This window comes from Cornus florida, unplaced genomic scaffold, assembly GCF_030987335.1.
Source record: "Cornus florida cultivar Cherokee Brave unplaced genomic scaffold, ASM3098733v1 CherokeeBrave_3.0.0_Hap2_Chr08, whole genome shotgun sequence".
Lineage (NCBI taxonomy): Eukaryota > Viridiplantae > Streptophyta > Magnoliopsida > Cornales > Cornaceae > Cornus > Cornus florida.
Genome location: NW_026775578.1, coordinates 20,906,581 through 20,923,935, shown reverse-complemented (window position 1 = coordinate 20,923,935; position 17,355 = coordinate 20,906,581). Strand labels below are relative to the sequence as shown.

Below are 17,355 nucleotides of genomic sequence, written 5' to 3'. Positions count from 1 at the left end.
GTAGCGTGATAGAGAATTTTGATTTACTGTTGGTGGCCACCACCACACATAGTGTACGAGAAATAATCACACGCATGACCAGTTGAACGATCCGTATACTTAGATGTATGGTTTTCACAAACAAAATAATGGCAAATATGACTCTTAAAAACCCCACCAAAGATGGGGCGGTGGTGACCACAAAGCCATCACAACTTGTCAATACAATGTGCAGAGGCAATTCTATGCGCGATTAGTAGTATTCAGGCACCGACTCTCACTCACTCATAAAAATCTTTTCACATTTGTACTTCCACCACCTACAATATCACACACACACACACACACACACACACAACCACAACGGGTGGAACATCAGGGGTTTAAACACTTCCCTCGTGACAATTTTTTTTTTTTTTTTTTTTTAATATTACACACACACACACCATATATAAACCACAACGGGTGGAACATTAGGGGTTTAAACACTTCCTTCATGACATTTTTTTTTTAAAATTTTTGGTAAACTAAAAGGTACTCAAATAAGGTCACACCCGCTCTCGAAAAGTTACACACTTTATTAGCTAAAGTAACATAATATTAGTGAATCTTAAGAAGGGTGAAAAGTTGAGGTGGCAAATTACAATACGACTTGCCAACACGACACAAGATAAGCGAATTTGGATTAATCTTAAATGGGTATGGGTCATAAATGGGTTTACACGATTAACCCGTTTATTTAATCATGTCGGGTTATGGTTGAAGGATTCAACTCGTATAATTCGTTTATATCCGTTTAACTCAATATATCATAATCGTGAATATGACCTATGTATTATGTTATTTAAACCTAATTACTATGAACAGTTCAATCATTTCAACATTAATCTTGACATCGCCTTATGCTTTTTCTTCTTATTTTGAATATTTGAGTTAATTGTGATAAAAATTTTCTAGTATTTATTATTTGATTGAATATTAAATTTTTCGTTTTGATAAACAAATTATTAAACGGATTAACATAATAAATAAATTGGATTAATGTTAAGAGTTTTTAATAGGATTATTAAATAAGACGAATTTAAATATACTTATTTAATATAATATCTTTACATTCAAGCGATGCGTTTATGACTTAAGATAACTATTATAACTAGGGAAAAAAAACAGAGAAAAGTGAGAGTGAAAAATAGTAATACTAGGAAAGAATCATGGACAAGGCAAAACCAGCACCTGAGTCATGGAACAAGGTTGCAGAGGAGGGGCCAATGTGTGATGTAGTGTCACTATGTCATAATTTCATAAAAAGATGAGCATTTCGCATGTGACTCCATCTTGATGTTTGTAAAGGGCACTATGGGATGTGAATGACAACCAACCATTTTTTAATTTATTTTTATTTTTTCTAACAGAAAAAAACAACCATTGATGGTGGGAAATTTTACCTGAATTAGCAACAAACCCATTATGGACATTCTTATATCTGAATTAGCTGACGCAATAGTGGGCATTCTTTGACGTAAATTAGGTAACATAATAGTGGGCACTTTTGCATACCTAAATTAGCTAGCTCTATAGGGACAGTTCGGTGTCTTTGGGGGGCACAAATCCGGATACAAAGAGATGTGATATTGGTCCCATTTTGGTCATACATTAGGAAAGAAATGTTGGGGCTAAATGGCATTCACTTGTCTCTTGTTACAGTAACACATGGACAAACTAGCTCATGTGTTCTGCTTAGGGTTTACTGTACAAAGCAACTATATCCTAATGCAGTAGGATAGCATCACAAAATATATCATCCATTACTACGTAGTCAAAATATATTATTACTCTTTAGTTCATCTAGAATTACATATTTATACACTCAATCCTATAATAAAGGAAACAAATCACAAAATAAACTTCATCGTTTACACGTGTTGAAGATATGTTCGTTCACTTTATACATCCCTGATCGGTCCTTGGACTATCAGCTTGGACTTAAGAGATCAAACTGGGTGGGGTGCAACCCTTTCATAAGTATGTCAACAATTTGGTCGATTGAAGAAATATACCGCACATCTAATTCTTTAGCTACAACCTTTTCTCTAACGTAATGATAGTCCACCTTAAGGTGCTTCGTTCTTCCATGAAAAATTGGATTTGAAGTGACTCAAATTGAGCTTACATTATCACACCAAAAGACCGGCCATTTCCTAAGGACATGTAAATCACAAAACAAATGACGTAACCAAGAAATTTCGGTAGTCGCATGAGCAAGTTGTCGATATTCCACCTTCGTGCTCGATTGAGAAACCGTTGATGTTTCTTGGAGCTCCAACTTGTCAAGTTGCCACCAAGAAAAATACAATAACCAACAGCGGATCTCTTATCAACCAGATATCCAGTATAGTCAGTGTCTAAGTATCCCTTGATAAGCGCTGAAATGATATACATTTTAACCCTTAACTTACATATTTTATTCTCTTGGTAATTGTTTTATTTGTGATTTTATGTTGTTTTAGTGTTTTTCTTATTTTCAGACCCTTAATTATAAAGTCAGTTAAAACCATGGGTTTTGTGCTTTAAAGATGATATCCAAGAGATTAGGGGAAGATCACGCCATGATGAAGATCCAAGTTTAATTAGATTCGGAGAAGAGCCCAAAAGAAGTCACAAGCTGATGAGAATGGAAACAAAAAGAAAAGGAAGAATCCTTCTCCAACTAGGAAATTCTTTCTTGATTTGGAAACTGGACCTGTTTTGGTATTCTGGCTGTATCTTCTTTTGTGAGTGTCAAAATGACTCAAATTCTTTCTAAATAAAAGAAAATTTGAAGCTCTACAACTTTGTATTTCACAAAAATTTCATGAAAAGGAAGTTTACTATGTCAAAATGGGCTGTAAGACGGTATGAATTTTAGAGTTTGAGTTTGGCAGATTTCCTATTTCCTATTCTGTTTTGGAGTGATTTCAAGGGCTAACAAAATTGGATTTTCTTCACAACTAGAAGAGGAGAGGAAGGGCATTGATAGTATAGTTTAGAGACTTTCTTTAGAGTTAAAGAGGAGTTTTCAAAGACAAGATTAAGCAAGAGAAGACGAAGATGGAGGTTTCCACATCCATGAAGTTTTCTTCCTTCTCCATGAGCAGCTAAACTCTTTCTAAGGGATTGATGTAACCCTAATCTTAACTCCAATGATTTAATTATTTATTTTATTGGGATTATTTATTGTATGATGATTGCATGATTAAGGCAAAACAATGGTTATACCTTGATTTTGGGATTTAATGCTTAAATTCAATTATATTTGATATCTTACCTTGTCTTAGGAAGAAGGATTTATAATTGATCTCAATCTCTCTATTTTCTATGATTATATGGTAGGTTTATCATGCAATGGTGCTTAATAATCATATGTTTAGGGGTTTGATATGCCATACTAAGGGAAGATGGGTTGTACTACACCCTTAGTTTAATGTAGTTAGGTAGACGGTCCATACTAACCAAAGATGGGCTATGCTTGGCCCTAGATATATGAGTTTTTTTTTTTTTCTTTATAAATTATGTTATATGCTTGTAGCTATACATCTTCTGATCGTATAAAATATCCTAATAATATGTTTAATTGACCATTGGAGGGCGGATTAGTGTTAAAGTCAATACCTTAGACTCTCTATCTCTTAATCTCTCCAATTACTAAGTTTAAGTTAGATTTAAATAATTAGTTAAATTAAAATTTAAAACTTCTCTTTCGAATTAAATTAGAAATAATCCTAGTATCATGACAGCATAACTGTCGCAGTCCTTGAGGTTCAACACTCTCAATATAGCCCTATCCTGCAAGGATTTGTATTATTGCGAGTTGTTTATCATTGAAGAAAATACGCATCATCCCTTCAATGCTAGCATCCCCACATTTGAATAACAACTCATCATTTAAAGATTTTTTAATATATCAAAGAATTTGTTTGGCCAATGTCCAATGTAAAGTAGTTGGCTCATACATATGTTGACACACTTGAATAATTGATTCACGGTGTATACTAGATCAAGCCTGGTGAGTATAAGATATTATTAAGCTCCCATGAAACTTCAATACTTGGTTACATCATATAGTTTTTCATCCAATGAACTATTTGTCTTCTTTGTGTCAATAGAAGTGGTGCACGGTTTAACATCTTCCATGTTGGAACGTTTAAGCAAATCAAGAGCACATTTCTTATGTTTTAGGCATAAACTATCACGGAATATATAGACTTTCATTCCATGAAAATATTGTAACGTTCCCTGATCTTAAACTGTAAATAATTTCCCTAACTCTGAAATGAAATGTAAAATTCGCTGCACATGGTTTCCTGTGATTAGAATATCATCAACATAAATACATGAGAAGAATTAAATGAATACCATCTTCATAAAACACAAAAAGAGAGTAGTTAGACTTGGATTGCTAAAAAACAAGCTCTTTAAGGTAATCAAAGAATCTTTTGAACCATGCATATGGAACTTGTTTCAAGCCATAAAACGACTTATCAAGTTTATATACATGATATAGATAATTAGGATCCTTCTTTGGGTTGTTTAATGTAAACATCCTTAGTAGGATTACTATGCAAAAATGCATTTTACACATCAATGACAGTTAGTATGGTAGTATGCTTCTCCACCGGGTTGAATGTCTCTGTAAAGTCTCTTTTTCATTGTTGATGAAATCCGTTAGCCACCAATCATGCTTTATACCTTTGTATTATGCCAATCGAAACACGTTTGATTCGAAAGATTCATTTTTTAGCAGGACATATTTTGAGTTGTCAATGTAATTCATTAGATTGTGGTTTTTTAAAATAGGTACAAACTATGCAAACCATACAATGTAGTTGTTTTGATTCAATTTTATTAAACACAAGTTGAGCAATATTGACCATGAATGATGATCAGTATTGTCTTCAGATGAACGCTGAATATTGCATATTCGAGCCCCTAAATATACGTATGTTAAGACCTAAAGTAATACTTTTATCCATTGTTAGACTGATTTATGTTTATTGTGTGTTTATATGTACTTTCCCAGATAAACGGTTAAAACCGAGACTTTATGATGAAAAGACTAATATCGAAATTTACAGAGTCGTTGTCGGTCATTCAAAGCAAGCCGAGAGCTTAAATGGTGAAATTTGGAAGAATCCAAGTACCAAGGCTCGAGCCTAAATTCTGAGGCTCAAGCTCTGCACGAAAAAGAAGAAAAATCAACAAGGCATTAAATCTTGAGCCTTGTACCTCCAGAGCTCGAGCCTTATATAGTGGTGCTCGAGCCTTTGCCTACAAGCTCGAACATGAGGCGTCGAAATTTGAAAAGTTAATTTCAGGAAAGCCAAGCTCCCAGGGCCTCGTGCCAGACCTCAAGGATCGAACACTGTCATTAAGAGCTCGAGCCCTGAGCCCCAAAAGCTTGAGCTTTGTATCTAAAGCTCGAGCCCTATGAAGCTAGGATTGAGCAATGTTAAAAGAAGAAGACCCAAAAATATTCTAAATGTTGATGGAAAAGACGCTTCGAAAAATAGTTGAAGAAATTTGACTAAGTACAAAAGTAAAGATCGAACACCATTCTTTGAAACTCGAGCCATATTTCAAGAAAGCTCGAGCTTTGCTCCCAAAGCTCAAGCTTGGGCCAAATAGCTTGAGGTCTACTTTAGCTCGAGCCTTCTATGACAGATTGGATTTACAAGTTATGGGGATTATTCTTTTCCAAGTCTTGAGTCATTCCAAACGGGCCAGAAGACATAAAAGCCCACCAAATCCTTATTTCTTTTATAAAAGAAGGCACAGGCCTTAGTAGAAGGCGTTCTTTTTTTCTCGTATTATTTAGAAGTCTGATATAGTGGTAGCGGCTTTTAGGGTTTCCAGAACCTTAGAAGGTGGAGATCCTGAGAAGAGAAGTGCCGTCCGTGGCGATGAAGACGACAACAACATAGATGATATTCTGTATCGTCATGAGTAGCTAATTCCTCTCTTAGGGCGCTGATATAACCCGATCTAAGTACTATGGTTTAATTGTTTTAACTCTTGGATATTTTTAATATATTATATTTCTGATTACATGATTATAAACGATTGAGACAACTCAATTGGATTTCAAAGTTTTAAATAGTTTTTGAAAACTTATTACCTTGTCTTTTATATAACTGTTCTTAGACTATTCTCACCCCATTCTTATTGGACGGTATCTGACGGAGCCCTGCCAGACATAAGAATGGAGGTCATGTAATGGTGTTCCAATATTTTTTATAAATGAATGTTTTTATTATCTATACTTAGGAAAGATGGATTGTTTGCAAAATTAGTTAAAGTAGGTAGGTGGATAATCCATGCTAACCGCAGATAGGTTATAGTTAACTGAAATTTATAAAACATTTTTCTTTAAAACCGAATTGAACGAATGTTATTGAGTTCAATTCATTTGAAATATAAATTGTTAAATCCCCAGAGTTGAACAGTTAACCATAGTATGAAGGTTGTGGTGAAGTCAAAGCCATAAGACTTTTCTCTCTCTGATCTCTTTAGTTTAAATTTAGTTTAATTTTATTTTATGTTCGTGACAACCAATCAATCAATCAATTCAACCAGTTACCTGTAAATCAAGAAATAAATCATATTAGTTAAGAACAAAACAAAGAACACTTATCTCTCTGTGAGATCGACACCTTCTATATAGTACTATCTTACAAAGATTCGTGCTATTGTGAGTGGTAATAAACTGAACACATCATCTCCAATTCTTAATAGAGAAAATATAATTATAAATAAACAAAGAGGTCAAAAGCTCTGTATTCCTAGTTACAAGCTTTATTTATTTTGAAAGATGCAGCCAATATATATAAATAAAGAGGGAAATGTACAGAAAAAAGCTTTTGGCCGAAACATCATTAGGAAAACAAAGCTGAAAAGCCCAAACCATCAAAGAAACAATGCCTTGGCCCAAAGCCCAACACCCAATTCAAACAAAAAGCCAAAAATAACGGTCAATGATGCTGTTAGTGTTCGATTTCTAAAGCGATTTCGGTAGCAAAGCCGTTGATGGCAACCAAGCCCTAGGCTTTCATCCCTCAGTTCGGTGGCCGTGGCAGAGGACGATAACATGAAGGGAAAAGATTCCAGTCCTTGAGGATGTGATGTGCTGCAATAGATCTTCTCAAAACCCCTAATTTAAGGATAGAGGTAATGCTTAATTCCATGGAAGATTCGAGCATTTCGTTCTTCCCGAATACACCAAGGCGGATAAACAGGGCTTGCACACCAAATTCAATGGTGAGGATGAGCTCCATTGATCATTGAACTTTGAGATTAATTCAGGCCATGGAAAGTGCAGTGAAGAAATTGTATTTTACTTGGAAGAAAATCTAAATAGGGGCGGTGAATAAGCAAGTGAAGAATAAATATGTAAAAGATTCATGGCTGCTTTACATAGAATACATATATTTTGATGTCAAGCCATAGATTTGTCGTCAAGTGTTGGGAGTCTCTTTCGCACTGCTAACCAAAGATTGAATTTTATTCTGGAAATCGCAGGGAAGCACCAAATAAGGTTGAACCATCGGACATATGGAAAAGAAACTGATACATGAGTCGAGGTGTGTTTCAGACTAAACAAGCCTAATGGGGAAATTGACCATAAAAATTTGTCATTGCCTGAGTTGCTTAGAGCAAGCAATAAGAGTAATTTAGAAATCACCAATGACAAGGATTATGGAAAAGACTACGAATTATTGGAGATAAAATAGCTAGCTGGAGTAGTTAGGTTATATCCAGTATTAACGAGTATGTTGGATGGGTACTTTAAGCACAAGGCATCAAATTATCATACCAGAAATATGTGGAGGTGCCATTGCTAATTTGATGTTTTATTATATGTCTACCAGAGTATCTCAGTTGAAGGAACTTTATCCAACTCCCAGAACAGGAGTGTAGAATCTCCAGGAAAAAGTTTTAATTTACCAAGTTAGGGATGTTGTTGTTAACAAGTCCCAAATATACCTTATGATAACAGTTTTCTTTTAATTTACCAAGTTAGGGATGTCTAGACCTCCTTTTTCCTTGGGCTTGCTGATGGTAACCTAAGCCACCCTAGCTCTAGTTGATTTCATCTAAACTCTAGACAACAAAAATGAACTAAAAATCTATTAAGCTCGTCCATGACCCCTTTTGGAAGAATAAATATGCTTGACCAATAGATTTGAGAGGACACCAGGACTGATTTGATTAATTGTAGCCTTCCCACATAGGACAGAGACCTAGAGGTCCAGTGTGTGATTTTATAAGTGATTCTTTCAAGGAAGGCTCTACAATCAGTTGACTTGAGACATGTAGAGATCAATGGCACTCCTAAGTGCTAATGGGAAGCACTCCAATCCCAATTCCTAACAAGCCTGTGATTGCTAGTTCAGTAGAAGGGTCAACACCAAAGAGAAAGACTGTGCTCTTGTTTAGATTAATGGCTAATCCAAACATAGAATAAAAGTGGTCGATTGCAGTTTTTGGAATTGAAACTGATGTTATATTAACATGACAAAAAAGAAACAGGTCATCAGCAAATGAGAGATGATTTGATGCCCAGTTCTTTGCATCTCCAATGGTATTTGGACCTTAGAGCTCTAGAAACAAAGTTTTGCACAATAGAGGCAAATATATACATGATGATGACAAATAAAAAGGGAGAGATACGTTCATCTTGCCTTAGACCTCTTTAACCCTTGAAAAAAACATGAAATTCTCCATTGATTGCCACTGTGAAGGATGGAGATGAAATGCAGGCTTGAATGAGCTTGATAAAATTCTGGGGGAACTTGAGAAAAGTTAGACAGTTGATGGTGAAGTCTCATGCAACTGAGTCAAAGGCCTTCATGAGGTCTATTTTGATAGCACACCTTGGAGGAGGGATGTCTCTGTGATAACCTCTAAGTAACTCACGAGTGAGCAGTACTCAATCAGTAATTTTCATTCCTTAGACAAAAGCAGTTTGAGTGTGATCAATGATGTAAGGTAGAATAAGCTGTAACTTGTTGGCCAGTAGCTTTGCAATGCATTTATAGAGGGTATTACAACAGGATATAGGTCTGTAGTCATTAAGGGATGATGGGTTTTGGCATTTGGGGATAAGTGATATGTAAGTGCAATTGGCTTCAGTAAGGAACTTCCCATTTCAAGAATTCAGAAATTGTTTTGATTGTTGATTTACCCCCAATACTCCAGGCTTTATGGAAAAGCATTGCATTGTAACTAGGGATGGCAATGGGGCGGTTTGGGGAAGGTTTCCCATTCCCCATCCCCGCCCCCGTTTAATTTTGGTGCCCCCGAAACTGCCCCATAACCGGTTAATTTTTTGCCTCTAATCCCCATAACCGCCCCCGCCCCATAACCGATTATATTTTTAGGGCAATTCATGTTAGCATCCCCAGTCGCCTCCATCTCAATTCTCTTTCTCAACTCTGAACTTGCCTCTCTCTCTTTTTCTCTCCCCAACTGCAAACTACAAAATCTACAAGAATCAGAAGGTCAAAACCCATATATTTCATTTTATATAACTGTGATCTGTCTGCAAGAATCAGAAGTTAAAAACCCATATCGGCATATCATTTCGGATTGTTCAAAAAATCAAAACCCATATCTTTCAATTTCCATCGCCCGTTGTTCTAGTTCGAGTTCGCCGTTCGCAAGCTTCAGCTGTTATATCTCAACTCTCAAGCTTGCCCCCCCTTTCTCTCTCTGCAACTAAAGATGAAATTAAAACCTAACAGCCTCAAGATTCACAATCAAACCAACCAAAAATAAAATATAATCAAACCAGAGATGAAATTACTTGAACCAAACCAAAGATTTGTGTACAAGCCGAAGATTTGTGTAGAAGCTTAAACGAAAATCATTAGCGAAATGAAAGTGAAGGGTATGAAAGAGAGCTCAGAGACACGGTCACACGGCTGTATTAAATGATGGGTTTGACTGTTTGAGAGAGAACTCAGAGACACGGCTGCTGCTATTGAGTGATGTATGAAAGTGAAGGGAGGGTAGGGTTTCCAATATATATATATATATATATAGTGAAGGTTAATTTAGTAAATATATTAACATGGCAAGATAAATTAGTAATTTAACATATTAAACGGGACGGTTATGGGGCGGGTATGGGGCGGGGATCTTAGTCCCCCGCCCCCGCCCTGTAACCGGCCCGTTTTTTTTTTTTTTTTTAACCCCCATCCCCACCCCATTTAAGTAAACGGTTCTCCAAACCCGTTTTAAATGGGGCGGGGACGGGGCAGTTCCCCACCGGGTTGGGGATTTTTGCCACCCCTAATTGTAACCACTAGGGCCTAGAGATTTGTCCTTGTTGAGAGACAACATACAATTTTGGATATCACGGTAGGATAAACACATAGTCCAATAGGTTATGAAGATGGGTGGGGATTGATTTGTAGTTATGTCTTAAGAGTGACTGTTAGGAAAAAAGAAAATGTCGATAGCTCTGATACCATGAAAATTGCCATGCAACCAAAATATTTTTCGACCGTTTACTTCATCTAGAGTTACAAGATTTTTACATTATTAGTGCATATTTCTGTTTGAAATCTCTTGATTGAAGGGATTAGAATCCTTTAATGAAGGGTTGAGACACCACCCAATCTATAATACATGAAACAAATGACAAAAGAAACTTCACCACTTACACATGTGCTTGAAAGTATATTCTCTCACTTAATAGTGATTTTAAAAAAATTATGTAACACATCTAATATCGAAGATATAACACCCATGTAACTGTTGGAAACGGCATTAGAAAACGCAAACTTTGGAAGGATTTTAAAAGATTCCGCTAAGAATTTTTTGCGAATCTATTGACGAGCGCGTTCCTCTCTGCGAGGAGATGAACGTGGTATATGTATTTTCTCAAATCCGTTTCCGGGTGAATGAGAAATTGGCTCCAAAGTAAGTGATTTATAAAGCCTAAATGGGTGTGAATAAAGTGGGAAATGCTTGTCCCACATCGAAAAAGTAGCAAAGCAACCTTGAGTATATATATGTCTAGTATGGGATTTGGGTTTGGGCCCAAGGGCACCCAAGTTTTTAAGAGGGGGAGGACCTAGGCTAGCCTGGATCCGAACCAACTACCACACACGCCCGCCCGGTCCGGTTCGGGCTTGGGCGGGGCGGGGCTTAATTATAAAATGGGTCTAACCTTTTTACACAAAGTTGGACTGGGCCTGTGTGGTTATTTTATTTGTCTACTGGACTTATTTAAGTGGGCTTGTGGGTGGAGCACGCTGGGCTGGGCTAAATTAATGGCCGAAGTTTGCTTGCTGGGCTGGATCAGATTAATCTGTTTTGGGTTTAAATTCAAATCAAAAACCATAAAACAGTTTTTGTTTGAACCAAGGGTTGCACCTTTTGAACCTAAATCAGTTTTGGCTTTCTAATGTCTTATTGGTCCACAATGGTTGCATCCATTCGGAATAGGCACCATTAAGCCTATAAATAGCCCTCCTTGGATTCATTTCAAAACACACCAAATTCAGAACAAAATCTTCTCTCTTCTGAATTTACTTCTCCCTCTTTTTCTTTTATAATCTGTTTGGGTTCGACCTTAACCAATTGGGTTCAAACCTTAGGGATTCTGTTTGGGTTCAACCCTAACTAATTGGGTTCGAACCTTAGTCACTCACTTCGAGTCCAAATCCGAGTCTGAGAGTACTTCACCGAGCCGGTTCGCCTATTCCATTGGTTTGAAGTGCTATTACCAAAGGAAGAAAAGTCGTTGTATCCTGGGAGATAGACGCCGAAGAGTCCGTTAGCACCGTAGCGGGGCGTATCTGTCTTAAGGCTATAAAATTAAATTCTAGCCTCGACTTTATCAGGTTCTTTTATAGTTTTAATTTCTAGATATTAAACTATATAAATATATATAGATTATTATAATAAATATTATATTTACAAATAATATTTAAATATCTTATACTATAGTATATGATACATTTTTTATTCTCAACAATAACATATTACATCGTGTTGCAACGTTATAATAACATTAGAAAATCAAGAATTTAACACATTTACAAAGTTGTTACATTTTTCGTTCATGATGTAAAGTTGTTGTACAAGGGCAAGATTGAAACATGACAATAATGACATGATTGGATGTTGAGATGAAAATATGAGGTTGAATCGCGGCATTTCATCATTAGGTATATCATCATTAGGTTTCATGAGTTTAGTAATCATAATTAAAAGATATTTAATTTTATATTTATTCAATATATTCCATAATTATTGTCCATCTTTTTCTATATTTTTTGTTCGAAAATTCTTATCCATTTGAAAAGTGTTAAAAATATTAGGAATTGCTTGATTTGTTATTCAGAAAATAATTATTAAAACTCACAAATAAAAAAATTATTTCCAAAATTACTTAACTATCGAAAAACATCTCTTTAAATAGAATTTTAAAAAATTGTTCTAAATTGTCAACCAAACATATTTTTTGTACAAATTTTTTATTTTTTATTATCAGAAAAACAAAAAATTATTATTCAAAAACTGAATCAAATAGCCCCCGTATACTTTCCAAAATATCTTCAACTTTTGAATCAAATAGCCCTTGTATACTTCCCAAAATATCTTTCAACTTTTAAAAACTTATTCCACTAATGGATGTCTTCAATATTTTGAAATTTTCTAGTTTAAATGATGAATTTCACCATTTTAATTGGTAAAATATATTACTTACTCTTGTCCCATAAAAAATTATCCCCTTCTAGAAATGTAACTTGAGATTTTGGGTGGTCCAAATTTTACAATTAGCATGGTAAGACTCTAAAAAATATGTGGTAAAGTGTGTATCCGAAATAATGCAAGAAAAAGTGTACCCCCCATTTTGATTCCAGTCTAACTGTGGGGTACACAAACAGGGACGTTGTCGACGGCACAGTACCATAAAAAACCTGCAAACAATAGTAGTAGCATTTAATGGTCAAACTTCAACTCCCAACACCACACAATCTCCTTTACCTATCGGTCTGCGTCTCTGAATTGAATGTGTGGAAGTGCTCTTTCACTTCAGTCTGTGTGTGTGTGAATGGGATTTCCTCTCTCTGTTCTCAGAAGACTTTGTGGTAGATCATAGATGCTGTGGAGGAATGTAAAGAGTATATATTTACTATGTGTGTGTGTGTAATTCTTCTCCTCCCCAAGTCCCCACCCCTCTCTCTCTCTAGTCTCTCTTTATATATATATAGATTTTAAAGTCGCTTTCCTGTTGCTGACTCTCATGACGAAAACGACCCATCATCTTACCCTATGCATAAATGAAACACACCTCTCTTCCGTAAGTTTTGCGAGCCCCTTTTCAAACACACACACACACACACACACGACACACACACACATATATATCTATGTATATCTATTTCTATTTTTCCTGACATATTTTTATATCTATTTTTTGAGCTTTTTATGTTGCTTGTTCTATTCTTTTCATTTTAGCGAGGTGACACTGAAAAATATATGCTGCATCAATGGAGATTTAGGGTTTCTGATCTCCTAGACATACCCATTATTAATTTAATACCCATTACTAATTTTTTTTTTTTTTAATGTTTTTCTGCCATATATTTCTTATATCGCTATATACGATACTTTTTTTCGATAATCAGAGGAGTTTTAATTGCAAATTTGTTTTCAGTTGATTATGTTGTCACTGTATATTGAATAGCTAGATTGTATGCTTTGGAAGGGCTTTTGTTTGTGATTACAGAAGCTAAGATATATAGGTTTTCTTTGCACTATATTTAATATATTGATGTTTAATTTGTTATTGGTCTGTTTTTATAGCTAATCATGATTAGGGTTAGGGTATGTGAGAAGTTTATTCTGCCTAGCTTTTGGTTAATCTCAATTTCCTGATGAATTTTAGGTTTTGGACCTTCTTTTTCTTTCGGTAATTAGGTTTTTGAACTTGTTGATTGTAATATCCTTTCAATGTTTCACTCATTGTATTGGCTGAAATCCTTTCTTTGTAATTGATGATTAGAATCAGGTTTGTATGAATTCACATTAATTTTCTAATGAAAAACACAAATGTATTGACATTGCTTCTTTTAAGACTTACTAGTATTCAAGTATAATAGGGTAATTTTGATTTTGATATTGCTTCTTTCTTGTCTATTTATACGATTGACTGAAAAAAGTTTCGATATGAAACATTTTCTTAAGTTTCGATATGAAACATTTTCTTTGTTTAGCCTAGCCAGGGAATTCTTGGACTAACAAGAAGAGTAACTTCGAAAAAGCATAATGCTTGTAGTAATATTTTGATCCCCTAATTTAGAAATGCAAAAAAGTCTGTATTTTGTATTTGTATTACCTATTCTTTTATTTTTAGGATGGAAGAAAACGGTATATGTTGCTATGTCAAGAAAAGCATTATTTCTTCAAATGATTGCATGTGATTATTGAGCATTTAGATGGTATTTATTCCGATGGTTAAGAAATGCAAAGCTGGCTGTATTTGTATTTATGTTACTTTTTCTTTGATTTCTTCAAATGGACAAAAAGTATATATGTTACTATTTCAAAAATGTGTTCTCTTATGTTATGTCAAGAAAGTGTTCTCCCTATGAATTTCTTCAAGTGAATGCTTCTTAGTCTCAAGCATTAAACTGGTATATTTGTTCTTTGAATATATGCTTTGTGACCCTAATTAATCAACAAGTGAGAAATTGTCCCTAATCTTGTATGCATGTCACTCTTTTTTCTTTTTTGATAGGAGAGAGATTTATGCAACCATGTCATAAATTAAAAAATAACATTGAATTTGTTTCTTCTGAATGATCTATTCAGAAAAACACATTATAATTTTATCAATAAATCGTTGTAAATCGGTGCATAAACTCTTTCCAAACGGTCGACATAGTAAGGTGAATCATAGTTTCATTATTTATGATTTAGAAGACTTCCTTTTATACACACACACACATATTTGCATCTTTCAAAATGTGTTGCAGTAGTGGAGCGTGGTTGAATTACATGAATAATAATGTTAAAAGTAGCTACAGGGGTTAATGGTATGAGAGAGCTTCCTTCAGCCCACTCATGGATGACACAAGGGTTTGAATTAGCTGCCGACTCATTCATTTAACCACTCAGTAGAAAGGAATTAATTGTTAGCTACTGTGATTGAGTGAATGATGCGGGAGATAGTTTTCATCCCTCTCCCTCTGTGCTTGGACTGAAGGGGGCTCCCTTTTTCTGTTGCCTTCATTTTTGTTTTTTCAAGCTTCTTACTTGATTTCAGACGGCAAACTCAGCAACAAATTTATAACATCAGCAACTTTCTCATCATTGTCATTATCATCCTCCTGAATGCCTAATGAACATGCAATAAGGCTAGTTACCACTTAGCGTTATATATTAGATGGAAAACGTCCCAGATAATTCTCTCTCTCTCTCTCTCTGTGGTTAATGAGGAGGCCAAATTCTTAATTGTGAGTACAGCCATCTGCCTCAGACAACTTCATCTGGGAAGAAGAGTTCTTGGTGATCCTCCTCCCATAAAGTGCAATATTTTGTTGAAGAGGTATTTGTTGATTTTGTTTTTTCTTTTAAGCCTTGGCATATTTTGATTTCCTTGTCTGGTATTTATGTGTCATCTGACTATAGTCTTTTGAAGGTATAATGAAGAGCTAAATTGCATTTGGAAAATGCTCTGATGAGTTGAGTGAAAAGTTAAATTGCATCCTCTAACATGATTTGTATCATTATCACATATAAATGAAGAGAACTTTACGGTTTGTTGCAGGGAAATGATGTTCTTTGTGGTGTATTGTCACAGCAGTTGGCCCATTGAGTTTCTTTTCTTGCTTGTTCCAGGCTTGCCCTATCCACCATGTCCGCTCTTGAAGGAAAGGCTAGAAGTAAATCTATGACCTAAAATCTCTTTTTCTTTTTCCTTTTAAAGTAATATATGCATATATATTTATTTAACTTTTTGATTAATACTTGTATTAACTTCCTTGCTTCAATTAACTCAGGAACCATTCTATTCTTCTATCTTTAGCATGACAATGGAAGTTGGAACTTGGAGCAAAAGAAGGTGTATGAAATATTGCTGTTCTATTCTACAGTGAGGCGTTTCATGTTGTATGGTTGGTGCAAATTTAGGTTTTGTCACGCCTCCAACTTCAACTTGATGCATTAAGCACCATGCAGGTCTCTACCTCGAAATCCTATATATATTATACACACACTAAAAGTATTTGAAGTCCATTAAAAACTCATAAAGCATCACGCCACCACCCTTCCTCTTTCTGTAGCAATCTGAATATTAAACACTTGATTCAAACCTAGTAAACACTACTTTAATGCTAATCGTATAGAAAGTACAGATATTTGTGTGCCATTAAGCTCACAAGCTCAGTTCCTTTGTGTCGTTCGAGAAAAGAAAGTACAACTTTAATTTCATTTTATTTTCATGTGCCATTGTGCTTTTAGAATCTTTGCTAAAATATTGTAAGCAATTGGTGTGTTAAATTCATTGTAATAGTTCATCATAGTACTTTGGTGACACACCAACACTTTTATGTAAATTTTAAATCTCTGAACCATGTTATGCACCTTCTTTTTTTTGGTTTAATATGTAGTTTAGGAATTGGGGTTTGATGATATTGGGATATTTGACTTTCCAAATATGGAGGGAGAGGGTGGTCCTTAGCCATCCTGTTCTGGAAATGATTTTAAGTTTGAATTAATTTGCATTCTGGTGCAGGTTGTACCTGGAATCTTTCCCAAAGGAACACATATACACATGCAAGCTTGTTTTGTGGTCCCATTTTTTTCTTCACAAAAATGTATGGGGAATGGGATGCTAGGCCCATTATCCTTTTTAAATTCAAGCAGAATCTCTCACATAATGTTTTAATTAAATGGTCTATTTTGTGATATAGTTTCAAAATTGACCACTCAATCTGTGAAGTGGATGTATTGATAGATATATACCTTGAGGGATCTCATTTCTCTCACATTGAGAAGGCCTCGCTCCCATTGTAGTTTTTTCATGTTTGTAAAGAATTTACCTCTCTTCTTTCACTTTGTTAAGTATACATATACATACATATACATATATATGGGGTAAATTACATTGACCTCCCCTGAGGTTTCGTCAATGTACACTGACTTCTTCTTTTGTTTGTCAAATTACACTGACCTCCTGTGTCAGAATGTCAGGTTTGTAATTGTGTTACTATCCTTGTATAAATATTTAAATATACTATTTTATTGCAATAAACACATCTTTCAATGCTATAATTGGAATTTGAAAGTTAAAATAATCTGATATCAATATTTTTCGTTGTT

General features: G+C 35.0%; 1 long non-coding RNA gene across 3 annotated transcripts; it reads left to right on the top strand.

Annotated features, from left to right (window-relative positions):
- Positions 1–13,128: 13,128 nt before the first annotated feature.
- On the top strand, positions 13,129–17,219 carry LOC132270685 (uncharacterized). Of its 3 annotated transcripts, XR_009469560.1 has the most exons (4): positions 13,134–15,580; positions 15,674–15,917; positions 16,035–16,096; positions 16,769–17,219. It is a non-coding gene; the product is annotated as an uncharacterized LOC132270685 (long non-coding RNA). The 3 variants fall into 3 exon arrangements; XR_009469559.1 differs by having other exon boundaries at positions 13,129–15,917; positions 16,035–16,212; XR_009469558.1 differs by having other exon boundaries at positions 13,138–15,917.
- The last annotated feature ends 136 nt before the right edge of the window (positions 17,220–17,355 follow it).